The sequence below is a fragment of the Aethalodelphis obliquidens genome, unplaced genomic scaffold (genome assembly GCF_003676395.1).
Source record: "Aethalodelphis obliquidens isolate GAN/ISIS:26980383/991018 unplaced genomic scaffold, ASM367639v1 scaffold1, whole genome shotgun sequence".
Lineage (NCBI taxonomy): Eukaryota > Metazoa > Chordata > Mammalia > Artiodactyla > Delphinidae > Aethalodelphis > Aethalodelphis obliquidens.
In genome coordinates, this window is record NW_020837945.1 from 72,808,722 (window position 1) to 72,823,511 (window position 14,790).

Here is a 14,790-nt window from a genome sequence, read left to right on the forward strand (position 1 = left end):
GCCTAAGGATGAGTGTATCAGCCATATGCATTCTGGAAGATGGATCTGGGAAGAGGCCTATGCAGTCCCCAGAGGTAGGCTTAGGGCTCTTTGGGAAAGAAATTCTAGGGTCTCAGATACCCAGAGCATGGTCAAGAAGGGGGGGGGGGTGCAGGCTTTAGGTGGGCACACCCCCTTGACCCAATAGAGCCCATGCCCTGTGCGAAGGTCACCACCAGAGGAGAGCCAGAATGGAGCTTTCTATAGCTTGGGGCCCATGGCAGGGATCCTCTGGCCCTGGTCCTAGGGAGGTGCTAGATACAGGGAAATAGGCAGATTCATACAGTAGTTGTTTTAGATAAATTTGAGGGAGAGAGCAATTTGGCAGTATCCTCTAAAATTCAACCTGGCCGTTCCATTTCTAGTCATGAATCATCTAGAGTTATTTGTAGAAGTGCCCAATGGCGTATGCACAATTATGTTCACTATAACACTATAAAATCAAAAGGCTGCAAACAATATAAATATCTAACAGCAAATGGGTAACTAAATTATGGTACACTCATGCACTGAAATATATTCTGCAGCCATTAAATAGGTTAGGCTGGTGTGAAAGATCTTCAATATATATTTTTAAGTGAGAAAAGCAAATTAATATTTATGTAGTGTGACCAACTGTGTGTGTGTTATGCTTACATTCGTTAAAAATTTTTCCAGAAGGAATTACAAGAAACTATTACAAGCAACTACCTCTGATTAGAAGGGCAGGGATTGATGGGGGCCAGTTTTTACACCTCTGTCAGTCTGACTTTGTTGTCAGTGCATTTAGTACTTTCATAATTAAAACAATAACAAAAACGGTACTGTAAAATTTCCCAGATGCACCCAATAACAACCTTGCCTCAATCAGTGACAGCAACTGAGAATCCGTCACAGGCAGGCAGTGTGTAGGCACTGGGCAACACAACCAAGAATCTCCTCTCCAGTTCAGTGGCATTTTGTTCAGCCATTTGCTGCCAGTTTTTTCTCCTTCTTCATTTCTAAGGTGGCAGGAACCCTACAGAAACCCTGGAGAAAATACGTCACATAGGTGCTTCCTTTGTAGATTTCCCTAGAAGTCTGCCAGCTGGGCAGCAATGGGTCAGCAGCCCCTGCTTCACACACAAGGCCCTGCAGGTTTAGGAACAAACTCTGGCCCTGACCTGGCCTAGTCTCATGGACGTGGGCAGTGGATCAGAGGGCTTTTCTGTTACTAGGAAAACAACTTAAAGTCAACCCTTCCCAGCACTAAGTAAACATCAACACCCCCAATTCTGAGAGAGGCCCAAAGAGATGATCTCTACCCAGGCATGAAGTCCTCCATGGCTAGCTCTTGATTATTGATTTGGGAGCTCCTGGACCGCAGGGACCAGATTGGATTAATCTCTGTACCACAGGCACGTAGATGATGCCGTACAAACGTTTGCTGAATTGATGTCGGGCCTGTCCCCTCTCCCGCCACATGACACCTCCTCTCCAAAGAGCTGACTGTTCCTGAGCTTCACTCCTTTGGTTTTGGAACACTCAACTCCTAAAGGTGGGCCATGCTCTTGAGGAAGCTGCACTATCCCTCTGGGAAAACTCACCAAGGGAGGAACTCTTGATGATTTGCTCGCTTTAATATGACAGTTTATTCTAGAAAATTTAGAAAATAAAAATTACTAGTCAAATGAGATTAAAATTATATTTCCCTCCACTTTCCTGCTCCAACAGAAACCTCCGTGGAACATACTCCCCTTGTGGATTGCCTGCCTTCATATTATATATCCATTCCAGGTGCCCACTTTCCTCAGCCTTTTTATTCCCTCACTAACATCTGCTGGGGCGACTCACGTGTGTCCACTGCAGCACTCAGCATTGGCTATCACTGTCTCCAGGCTTCTAGGAGCCACCCTACAGCCTGCCTCATCCCCTGGGGTCCTTTGCCAGGATGTTAAACCCATCATCCTGAGAAAGTGCCCCCAAGTCAGCTCTTGCTTAGCTGGTCTTATATCCCAGCCCCCTGGATCAAGCACTGTTTCCTAAGCAACCAGCTGTGTTTGCTTAAGAAGCTGAGGCCCTGGACTTCCTTGGTGGTGCAGTGGTTAAGAATCTGCCTGCCAATGCAGGGGACATGAGTTCGAGCCCTGGTCTGGGAAGATCCCACGTGTCGCGGAGCAAGTAAGCCCGTGTTCCACAACTACTGAAGCCCATGCACCTAGAGCCCGTGCTCCACAACAAGAGAGGCCTGCACACCGCGACGAAGAGTAGCCCCTGCTCGCCACAACTAGAGAAAGCCCATACGCAGCAACGAAGACACAACGTAGTCAAAAATAAATAAATAAATTTTTGAAAAAAAAGAAGAAGCTGAGGCCCATTTGGTAATGAGCTACCTTGTATTTCCATTGTCTCCTCACTTCCCTTTTCCCCTTATTCTTACTTCCTTGGAACTCAGTACCTTTCCCCAGTAGAGATTTAGCATGCAAGCTTTGCCTCAGGCTCCTTTTTCTGGGGAAACTGGGCTGAGGCCAGGATCTTCGTGAATTCACCTGTTCTGAGAAGAGGAGAGGTTTTCTTCCTGGCCCTTGCCCTGGGGAGTTCCCAGAGCAAGTCCATCTAGCCTAGGGATGAAAGCAGAAAACCCAACTTTCATGGAAAGATATAAAACGTTAGGAAGGGTAACATAAAAGCTAAATAGACATTTAACAGTTTCAAAGTTTAGTCGCTCTCTCTAATATCACAGCATTTTTTCTTTGAAAACAGCTTGAGGATGGTACTTAGCCAAGGCATCCCCAGGCAGCAGAGGGGAGTAAAGGAGAGGGGCAGAGAATACCATATGCTTACTTGGTTCACCATCTGTAGTGTATTTCTCCTTTTCTCATGGTGCATGGTGCTCCAGATCCTGACAGAAGTATGGCGAATCAGTGTGTTGGGGAGGATCGGGAGGTGGGGGAGGGAGTATGGGAACCTGTTTCAGAATTTTTAAAAGGTTTTATTGTTTAGAAGAGCTGCATGGCAAGGAAGAAGGAGGGGAGGGTTCGTTAGACAAAAACTGGTGACCGCCACACCCAGGTTCCTTAAGTGTCCAAAATCACAGGCTTTATTTTGCATACAAAGTCAACCCAAGACCCTTTCCAAGAATGTTTTTGTAGTCAGTAAGGGAGGAGAGGACCTGTAAAAGAGATAAGACCCCATCATGCCTGGCAGGAGAGAGAGAGATAGATCGTGTGGTCATAAATTGGCAAACTTTAACATGGCTGTTTGGAGGGTCTCTGGTGACATACCTTTGAAAACAAAAACTATATTTGTCTAGCAAAACATTAAGAGTCTATTCTGTTGTTGAGGCTCTCCTTTTCTTCAACTACTACCATGAAGCAATGTCTCATTATGGAGAGGCTCATTTGTTCATCATACTCAACCAGAAGTGACCAGAAGTCCAACATCAAATGATAAATCTGTCTTTATGTCTCATTCCTGAATCTTGAAACCAATCATTTCTACTGGGACTCAACTCTGTTTGAAAAAGATGAAAGATCCAAAGGGAAACAAGGGGTCCAAGCAAAAGAAATTCAGATTAAACTTTCACTTAGCATAAGATGTCCCTGACTCGACATCATGGTCCTCAAGGCCAGAAGAATGAAGAAATACAAGCAAGACAAATGAGAAGGGGTCCATGCCCTGAGAGAAGGCAGGAAAACAGCAGTTACCGGAGGAAGTGAATGCTAGAAAGATGGCTCTCCAGCCTGGCTGCATACTGGAACCACCCAGGGAGCCTTAAAAAAAATGCTGTTGCCTGGTTACCACTCCCAGAGACTCTAATTTAATTGGTCTAGGGTATGGCCTGGTTGTCAGAAATGCTAAAAGCTTCCCAAGGTGATTCTAATGTCAGCTCAAGGCTGAGAACCAGTGTTCTGGAGGAAAGATACTTCTGTTCTTGATTCTGTTTACTTATCTCCCTCTGTTACTCTCTCCCATTACCAAGCCAAACTTGGGTCAGCTCGCCCATGCACAGTGAAGCCAATCTACTGACATCGGGTTGTGGTGAAGGAAACTGCAGTGTTTATTGCAGGTCACCAAGCAGGGAGTCCAAACAGCTAGTGCTTAAAAGACCTGAACTCCCCCATGGCTTTCAGGGAAAGGTTTTTAAAGACAGGGTGAGGAAGGGGGGTTTGGGAGGTGCATGATCAGTTCATGGACATTCTTTTGATTGGTTGGTGGTGAGGTAATTGAGAGCCAACATCATCAACCTTCTGGTTCCAAGCAGTCTGGAGTCTACATGCTTGTGGTCAGCATAGGGTTAACTTCTTCCACCTGATGGGGGTTTTGGTAGCTGTCAAACAGCTCAAAGGATATGGCTCAGCATATTAGCTATAGCCCTTGAGATGGAACTAAAGGTCCTTGACTTTGTTTAATGGCTAAACTATTATTATTTTGTCTTCCTTGACTGTTTCCCTTTGTTTTTGTATTTTCTCATTTCTCCAATTAAATTTACTCGTTGGAACTCAGGGAAGGCCTAGGAAGCTAAAGTTTTCTACAGACGAGAGGCAGGAGGAGGACATGGTGTGGGGGGTTCTGTCCCAGGAAGGTCCCAGAGGATCCTGCTCAGTTACACTACCTGTTCTTAAGAGTCTTTCCCCCTTGCTGTTGGTCAAGGCAGCTTGCCCAGAGCTCGGAGGGGTTGTGCTGACTGCTCAGGTCAAGGAGCGGAAGTCAGCTCTGGGGTGTACCCTCCTGCCTACTAGTGCAGGGACTCAGCCCCAGCCTCCCAGCCTCCAGCTTTCCTCTGCCACACAAGTAGAAAAATTTTCCACTCTCCTGGCAGCGTGCTGCCTACAAAACAAAGCTTGGGGAAGAGTGCCTTGAGTAGTCCAGAAAGTTTCACTAGGAAGAAATACACGGCAGAGGGCAATTTGAGATCTATGCAACCATAATCCTCTTCAGTTCCTTTTCAGTTTACGTCTGGTCAAGGAAAGCCCTCAGCATGGAAGGTTGAGGGTTCTTTCCTCGTAGATAAGTCCACACCCATAAGAGTGGTCTGCTGCAGTGGTGGGCTGAGCAGGTAAAACTGTTAGGCTCATTATGCCTTGAAAAGTGAATCAATATTCTTTCAGGTTAGGACAGACTATTTCTGCTGAGACCCATTTGGAAAAGTGAAAAGCTCTTTTGGAAGGGAACAGCAGTTTCTACAGAATTCTACATTCTAGTGAAAAGTGAAAGGCTATAGCTTTCACTTCCTGGAGACCTGATTAACCTTTAAAAAAAAAATAAATGGGATCCTTTTTAATTTATCTTAACTGGAAATCAGCCATAGATATCACAGGCGGAAGACTTAAGTGTTTTTTCTTTAAAACAAAATGCAATTGGGCCATCAGATCATAGTGCTGTCAAATCTGGCACACGTGAAATGCTTGGTAAAGGTAGTATGTATTATCCAGAGCTGGTATTGGCTAGGCAAACCATCAAACAGAGGCCATGCAACTTGATTTTTGAGCAAGTGCGAGGGCCATACCTGAAAAACCAATTGTTACTAGGAGTTTAGAAAGGACAGCCTGCCTGCAGGGTAGGGAGAGCAGCAAGGGGGAGGATTGCCACATTTTGTTTCTCTTCTCTCTAGGAAGCCAGACAGGGCCCTAAGAACAGCCTGGAGCAGTGATCTCAACCCTTAGTGTGCAACAGAATCACCCCCAGTTTCTGATTCAGTGGGTCTGGGGTGAGGCCTGAGAACTTGCATATCTAACATGTTTCTGGGTGATGGAGATGCTGCCGGTCTGGGACCACACTTTGAGACTTACTGGCTGTGAGGAGGAGAAGCTGAAAAGAAGGTCGTGCCATAATGCTGGAAAACCCTCTGCTGGAACTAGTCCCAAAAGGCTGTGCCCCTGGAAACCAGACTGGGAGCAACTTTTTTTTTAACTTGCAAAAAATAGATGGCTTATTCTTTCACCTGAGAGTGACTCAAACAATCACCATGAGAAGCTTTCTGTCTTGCTAAAAGAAAATTAGGTTAATAACATCTCTTTATGATGATGACTTAAAACACCATTTCTAGCATCTCCATCTGGGCCACTACTGTCCAAAGCCTTTCTGCCTCATCTTCCCACCCCACCTCCAGCCCACACTGGTGGCCTGACAGAATCTCAGAATGTCTTGGTGAACAGCTCTGTGAGATTTTATTAGCACTGAGGGATAAACAGGACCTTAACCCCTGTTTTGTCACTAAGTAGCCCCATTACTTCTCTCTCTCTGGGCCTTGGCTTCCCCATCAATAAAAGGAGGGTTTTCAACAAGGTAATAAGAAAGAAAATGACAGTATTTTGATATTTATAGTTTACTTGGCACTTGCGTACATATTATCTCAGTTAACCCCTGTGAAATAATTTTTATTCCCTCCCCATTTTTCACAGAGAAAGAGAATTGGAAAAGCACAATAATTTTAAGGACCAATATTAAAAATGGCCACATAGAAAATTCTGCAAAAACTAACATGGAAGACACAGTCCCTTATGTTACTCAGTGTCCCTTTTGTAACAATTTATGTGAAAAATTCCTCCTAAAATTAAGTGCCTGATAAATATGTCCCTCCAAAAGACATAATATGCATCATTTTACAGGACAGAATCAACTTCCTAACTCTTCATATTTTTCTTCTGTTTCAGCTGCCAGAAAGCTTAGAGCTAATTATGCCAAGATTATAATAACCATTTAAATCTCAAATTCCTGGTAACATTATCTCTCACATCCTCTAAATCCTAATGCCTAAATGTTTTCTTACATAGATTATCTGTAATTAGCGTGACAGTGTAATTCACCATCTAAGTGGAGCCCTTTGCGGAGTGAAAGAGAACACCATGAATAATTATGCCCAGGTGACAGATGTAAACCAGGACTGTTTCAGGCAAACTGGGATGGGTGGTCACCCTACTTATGGTTGGAAATAGGCTTGGCAAAAATTATATACAAAAAACACTCAAGTGTGGCAGTTTGGGGTCTCATTAAACTCAATAAAGTCACATAAAAATGAAAATAGATTATAACTCATAAGAAAAAACAGCAACTAATAGGTTCTAAATATACTTGCAAGACTGGGAAGAGAGAGGGCATAGTGCTGAGGATGGACACTTCTCCCTTCAAGCATCTCCAAACCCTTCATTTCCTAAAGCCTCTGCCTCCTAAGCCCCATGGGCGTCACATCCTGTGGCCAGTGGCAGCTCTACAGTTCCTTATAAGAGGGTCTTAAGCAAGGTCGTCTGTTTAGAAGGAAAAGGGGGAAGGAGGGCTTTAAGCCGAACAGTGTAGCACTTTACTGAAGATTGTGGATTTTCCATCTCAAAGAATGGGGTGGTGTTGATGAAGTTGGTGGAGCCCTGAAAAGTCACAGTCACCAGGCAGTCCCACTGCCTCACAAGGGCAAGCCACCCAGTATTTGCCTGCTCACACACTCCCCACCACAACCCCTGCCGAAGACAGGACTGACTGATTGGTCATGGCAGGACCATGGAGACATAGATGGAGGCCACCCGAGGATTGGTGCGTTCAATCAGGTGCCCTGGTTCATACCCAGACACATTGCTTGATGCCTTTTCCACCTTCCCCTTCTCCAGTCACAGAAGTGTAACTGAACAGGTCTTCCACAAACAGACCCCCCCCCCCCATGTCCTCTGCCTGCCTCTTATCTGTAAAAAAAAAACCTTAGCCTCCTAGGCCTTCCCCAAATTCCAAAGAATAAATTTAATCAGAGAAGTGAGAAAATGCAGAAAGAAAAGAAAACAGTCAAGCAAGACAAAATAATAATAGTTTAGCCATTAAACAAAGTCAAGGATCGTTAGTTCCTCCTTCAGGGCTATAGATAATATCCTGAGCCATATCCTTTGAGCTGTTTGACAGCTACCAAAACCCCCACGAGGTGGAAGAAGTTAACTGCATGCTGACCACAAGCACGTAGACCCCAGACCAGCTGGAATCAGGAGGTTGATGATGTTGACTCTCAATTATCTCACCACCGACCAATCAGAAGAATGTCCACAAATCACACACCCCCAACCCCTCGCCCTCACCCTGTCTTTAAAAAGCTTTCCGTAAAAGCTTTTGAGGAGTTCAGGGCTTTTAAGCATAAGCAGCCTGGACTCCATGCTTGGTGTCCTGCAATAAACACTGCAGTTTCCTTCACCACAACCAGGTGTCAGTGGATTGGCTTTACTGTGCACAGGTGAGCTGACCCAAGTTTGGTCTGGTAGCAGAGGCAGGTGAGCTTGTTTCAGCCAGGTGAGTCAGGGGTGAGGGGTGGGCTGAGTCTTGGGTGTTAACAAAAGAGGGGCAGGTGTGTTTGGACAATGAGCAGGCTTCAGAGGCCAAATGTGCACGGTTGGGCTTCCTGGAGCTCAAGAATCCCCTCTGTCCTTCCTCCTCATCTCTCTAACAAGTCCAGTTAAACTCTGCCCCTCTCGGTTCACTGCCGGGCTGGCCCCCGGAGCCTCACCTCGGTTGCGGAAAGCCGCTGCGTCCCTTCCAAGAACCAACACTAGAGGTCGCCTTTCTCCAGCGTCAGGCAAGTTGACGCGGAAGGAGACGGTCCAGCTTCTGCTTAAATTGCACGTTGGTGGGCGGGCCCAGTGGCCCTGATTCCGGGCCAGTTCCTGGACGGCACGCGTCCCAAGTGGGAAGGCGCGGTTCCGGCCTGAGAGGAGGCTGAGCCACGAAGCTCTGAGGAGATGCAGCGCTGGGTTGAACAGTGAGGTGTGAGCAGGTGAGGAAAAGACCAAATCCGGGTAGAAATACTTTGCACAAGAGATGAAACTTCCAGGAGCAACAAAAGCCCGTGCAGTCTGAAGAGCCCATGAGATAAAGTGTGTGTGTGAATTTTAAAGTGCTACCCACACCCTTTTAAGTGGCCTGTTATTCTCTGCAGATATGGACACTGTGTAAGGGAGGCCCAGGTGTCCCATAAAGGCCGTCTTGGGCCAGGGCTCACAGGAGGGCCCCCAGCCTGGCTTGCCTGTGATTCTCTCCCCCTTGTGCTCTTCTTGGCCAAGGTTTTCCCAGAGACCTAGTTTTCTGTGTAAAAAGGGAGGGTAGCTTCCAAAAGGCAATTCTACAATCTTTAGTTTTCTGGTCACAGCCGGTTTTAGCTGGAAGCCGGAAGGGCTGTTTCTGTGAGTAGTTGGGAACTGAGGTTCAGGGAGGTTAAATACCTTGCTGGGACCAGACTAGAACTCCCTCCTGCTTACTCCAAAGCGGCACTCCCTCACTGCCCCGGCTGCCTCTTCTCACTGGAGAGCTACTAGAGCTGAAAAGAAAACTGCCTGGGCTGAAAAACTTTAAACTCGGCAAGGGCCTCAAAACAAAACCCAAACAGAAAACGAACAGAAGCGAGCATACCTCTGGGCCCTGCGAGCAGCCCCTCAGTCCCTGAGGCAGTGCCAAACTAACAGCCACCAGCCCTCGACTTGAGGCTTCGGGATGGACTAAAAGGTCAGCTGCCTGCCTCTATACGGTAGAGTGCTATAGCACCCCAAGTGATTCTTCCTGCAGACCATATGGCAGAGCTCAGGTGGGGTGGTTATGCACCACCTGTGCTCTGTGCGTCCCAAGTGAAGTGCAGCCGTTTGTGTCTTCAGTTGGAGAAGAGATAGGAGATGTTTCCACATAAAGCCCAAGGGAGCCGGGCAGGTCCACAAATATGGCACATGGCGGCCCCTCCTCTTCCTGTTGGGAGGAACAGCGCAATCCATTGCCCACATGTAAAGTGACCTAGAGGTCCTCCCTCGACAGACCATCCAAGCCAGGCATCCTCAGGGGCTACGAGTCATGCTGATTTGTGGCACATAATGAAGGTCTATGTAGTGGCAGAACCAGTGTTTAATGTACATGTGAATTTACTCACCCAGCTGAGCACTAGCTCTCTCTACCGCTAGAGTGTGAGCGTCTTGAGGACGATTCACTTAGTGTGGCAATTCACTTAGATGTGTCTCTCCCACAAGCCTGGACACAAGGCAGATGGGCACTTTAGGGAGTACTCTTCCAATCCAACCGCTTCTTAACCTCACTGCAGAACTGAATTAGGCTACTTCTCGGGAGAAATTGTTATTCCAGAACACAGGGAGGATCCTTGGATGTAACAAGTTAACATTTTGAAACACGAAAACCATCAAAAGGCATCTGTTTATTATTATTTTTAATTAACTCCTAAAGAAAGAGCCCTTCATATACGGTTCTGAGTGTCTACCAAGAGCACATGTTGTCATATTTCTTCTCTGTTTCTCTCTCAAGAACCAAAAAATTTTTTTTCCCCAAGCGAGTGCCTTCCTCGATGTGTTTCACCACCATTGAGAAACTGGATTCTGCCAGAAGGGAGGGAATCCTTGAGAGCAGGCTGTTATTCCACTCTTCTCGACTTTGACTTGACTTATCTTTAAACTGTCAGGGAATAAGACAAAAATCCCTGAGATTTTTATGTGTTTTCCTTGCTGGTGGATATAAGTAAGATTTCTTCTACGTATTGCCAAAATGTCCCCAAGCTCCAGCCTGTGGCTACAAGGAAGGTCATGGTAACATAAAAGTCACATTTTAATTTTCTCTCACCTACACCCACCTGATTGAGGATCTCAGCCCACCCCACCAGCATCTCCCACCACCCCCACTCATTTCTGGGAATCCCCTGAGTGGTAGACCTGTTTAAGGTCAGCTCCCTCACACACTGCCCTCCAGCCACTGTTCACGCTCCTGTCCCAGGGCTTCATGGCTTTCTGGCTTCATCACCCAACCAGACAGATCCCAAAAAGGATTCACCAGGCATGACCACTCTGCTAAATCAGTTCTGCACCAAAATAAACATAACCCCCAAATGACCCCTTTCTCAGGACTTTGCCTGGAAAAAGAGGAGTTTAACCATTTAACTGCATAATCTTAACTGAGTAAGACTATATGTGGGGAACCCAGAAAATGAGTTAAATTTGGAGGAGATAGAATCTAGGGTAAATTTTCTTTCTTCTCTTTTGCTTTCTATTACAATTGATTGCATTTTTCATTTTCTTCCAAGATCTGTTAGTGTGAGATGATTATTTGATGATGAAATGATTCATTCAAATAAGTGATCCTATGCATGACATCAGTGTGATAACCAGGCCTCATTTCCTTGGAACTGGGCTATCCATCCTTGTCCCAGGCCACTTTCAGTCTCTTTAAACGATTTAACCTAGGCTTACAACCTGCTGGCTGCTGCTTTTCAAAACTCTCATTCTGGCCACAGTTATTATTTTTAAAACATGTTTATAAAGTTGAAGGTTACATGGCAATTAAGCCTGCAGAGAATGCTTAGATTTGATACAGTTGCCAGGGAAAAAAAATATACCTCTCTTTCCTGTTGTTTCCACCTCTTGCCTGCTTGAAATAGGATTTGCATCTCTGTGGCTGGGTTATGGTTAGTTCGAACCTAATCATTTTTCCCTGCCTCAGAAATCTTTATCTTTTGTCATGAATCTTTTCAAGGAGAAGGTTGTCACTGACAATTGTTTCTCTTCCCCACCAGCGGGAAGGGCATGACTGTCATCCCACCTGCCGGTGTCTGAGTCCCTCTGTTTCAGAGGCAAGAGGCTCTCCTGGATGTCTCTTTGTTCCTTCTCAGTTCTCAGACTGATCAGGCTGCTATCCCAAGGGAACTGATAGAGCCTTGGGGTTGGTGATACATGTGCCCCGGGTTAGAGGCATTTGCCTTAGGGGAAACACAGAGACCCCTCTCATGTTAGGGTATTTTCCCCCAGCCTTTCCTTACAAAAACAGAGGGGACCCTCTGGACCAGCCATTTCTAACTGAGAATAATGTAATAATTCTAGACACACAACAGTCTCCCCCCAAACCTAGTCTCATGCCCTGATAATAGAAGTAGTAATCACTAATGTTCATTAAGTACTTGCCATGTGCCAGGTGCTATACTAAACGTTGTACATGTATTATTTCATTTAAGCCTCATAACAATCCCATGAAGTAGCTAATGATATTATGCCTACTTTAGAGTGAAGCACACACTGGGAGCGTTGTCACAAATAAATCTTTTTGGCTCACAATTCTGATGCAAAAATTGGTCCTAGGTGGGTTGTCCTAAGACTCAGGGTGGCGGCAGTAGTCATCCTGACCATGTGTTAGCCACGCACGTGAAGCGTTTTCCACAACAGCAAGGAGTTGGGGGGCCAGAGAGGGCCGTTGCCTGATCCTTCTTAGACCCAAGAATAGTTCCAGTTGCAGACAGGCTGGCTTTGTTATCAGAAAACTCACTTAGGAGCTGAATACACCCCTCCTAGGATCACTGGCCTTTAATTTTCAGGGACCTGTGGAGAGGTTAGGCAGGAACTGTTGGATGCCCCTGGCCCAATCTTTAGCCCATTTTAAAATCAGGTTGGCTGTTTCCTTATTGTTGAATTTTAAGCATTCTTTGTATATTTGGGGGAAATATTTTCTCCCATTCTGTGACTTGTCATCCTCTGAACAGTGTCTTTCACAAAGCAGAAGTTTTTCATTTTAATGAGGTTCGACTTATCAAATTTCTCTTTCATGTTGTACCTAAAAAGTCATTGCCAAACCCAAGATCACTTAGATTTTTCTCCTATGTTATCTTCTCAAAGTTTTAAAGTTTTGCATTTTACATTTACATCCATGATCCATTTTGAGTTAATTTTTATGAAAAGTGTAATGTCTGTGTCTAGATTCATTTTTTTACATGTGAATGTCCAGTTATTCCAGCACCATTTATTGAAAAGACTATCCTTTCTCCATTGAATTGCCTTTGCAATTCAATTTGTCAAAGATCAATTGACTACATTTATGTGGACCCACTTCTTTTTTATCATCTCACTTGCTTTTATTATCTTTTTCTAGCTTTACTGAAGTATGATTAACAAGTAAATATTGTATATATTTAGGTTGTACAATGTGATTTTTTTAAGGTGTACAATGTGATGATTTTTTTTTTTTTTTTCGGTACGCGGGCCTCTCACTGCTGTGGCCTCTCCCGTTGCGGAGCACAGGCTCCGGACGCGCAGGCTCAGTGGCCATGGCGCACGGGCCCAGCCGCTCCGCGGCATGCGGGATCCTCCCGGACCGGGACACGAACCCGTGTCCCCTGCATCGGCAGGCGGACTCTCAACCATTGCGCCACAGGGAAGCCCCAATGTGATGATTTAATATATGTATACATTGTGAAATGATTACCACAATCAAGTTAACTAACACATCCATCACCTCCCATAATTACCTTTGTGTGTGTGTGTGTGTTGAGAACACTTAAGATTTACTCTCTTAGCAAATTTCAAGTATATAATACAGTATTAACTATAATCACCATGCCATACATTAGATCCCCAGAAATTATTCATCTTATAACTAAAAGTTTGTACACTTTAACCAACATCTCTCCACCTCCCCCCATCCTACCCCCAGCCCCAGGCAACCACCATTCTACTTTCTGGTTCTATGAATTCAACTCTTTCAGATTCTACATATAAATGAGAACACATGTCTTTCTGTGTTTGACTTATTTCACTTAATGTAATGTCCTCCAGGTTCATCCATATTGTCACAAATGGCAGAATTTCTTTTTTCATGCCTGAATAATATTCCATTGAATATATATATATATATATATATATATATATATATACACACATATACATATATATATATATCACTTTTTTTTATCCATTCATCTGTCAACAGACACTTAGGTTGTTTCCATATCTTGACTATTGTGAATAATGCTGTAATAAACATGGAGTGCAGATACTTCTTTGAGATACTGATTTTATTTCTTTTGGGTGTATACTCAGAAGTGGGATTGCTGGCTAGCCAAAGCAATCTTAAGAAAGCTGGAAGAATCACACTATATTTTAAACTATATTACAAACCTATATTATTACAATATAGGTTTTTATATTATTAATAACCTATATTATTTTATAGGTTATTATTACTATATTATTTTATATATTATTAATAACCTATATTATTTTATATTATTAATAACCTATATTATTACAAACCTATACTAATCAAAACACCATGGTATTGGGACAAAAACAGGCACATAGACCAATAAAACAGACAAGAGAGCCCAGCAACAAACCCTCGCATATGTGGTCAACTAATCTTTGGGAAGTGCACCAAGAATACAAATGGGGAAAAGATAGTCCTTGCAATAAATAGTGTCGTGAAAACTGGATATCCACATGCCAAAGAATGAAACTGGACCCTTATCTTACACCATATACAAAGATTAACTTGAAATGGATTAAAGACTTAAGTGTGGGTTTATTTCTGGGCTCTACATTTCCATTGATTTATGTGTCTACTCTTCCACCGATACAAGACTGTCTTGATTATTGCAGCTTTATAGTAAGTCTTGAAGTTAGATAGTGTCCATCCTCTGACTTTGTTCTTCTTCAATGTCGTGATGGCTATTCTGAGTATGGACAGGATTTTGATAGGTAGAAATGGAGGTGAGAGCACTCAGGAGAGGGAACTGAGCAAAGGTTCAATAGAGGGAAGGGGGAGATGCATTGGAGGACAGTGAGTAGTTCCAGTTGTCTGTACCCTAGCTTTATAAATGTAGTAAGTCTGTGTTTCCTAGAAAATGGATGCTTCCAGTCACAGGTAGGGTTGTGCTTTCCCATGGGAATTTGAGTACCCAGGCCTGGAGAGGAAGAGGGGAAGGAGACCTTAGAAACACTTGTGACTGGCTGTCAAGGGCATTTTGCCAGCCATGGAGCCTGGATTTAATATTGTGAACTTTTGTTGATAACATGTCTA

The 14,790-nt window shown here is 44.4% G+C and overlaps 1 protein-coding gene and 1 pseudogene across 4 annotated transcripts in view; both read left to right on the top strand.

The window, feature by feature from the left end:
• Window positions 1–14,790, top strand: part of APOD (apolipoprotein D) — an 87,887-nt gene that overhangs the window by 24,839 nt on the left and 48,258 nt on the right. The window lies entirely within an intron of this gene.
• The window catches only part of LOC113621401 (ubiquitin-conjugating enzyme E2 L3 pseudogene), a 59,064-nt pseudogene that overhangs the window by 24,799 nt on the left and 19,475 nt on the right, over window positions 1–14,790 (top strand).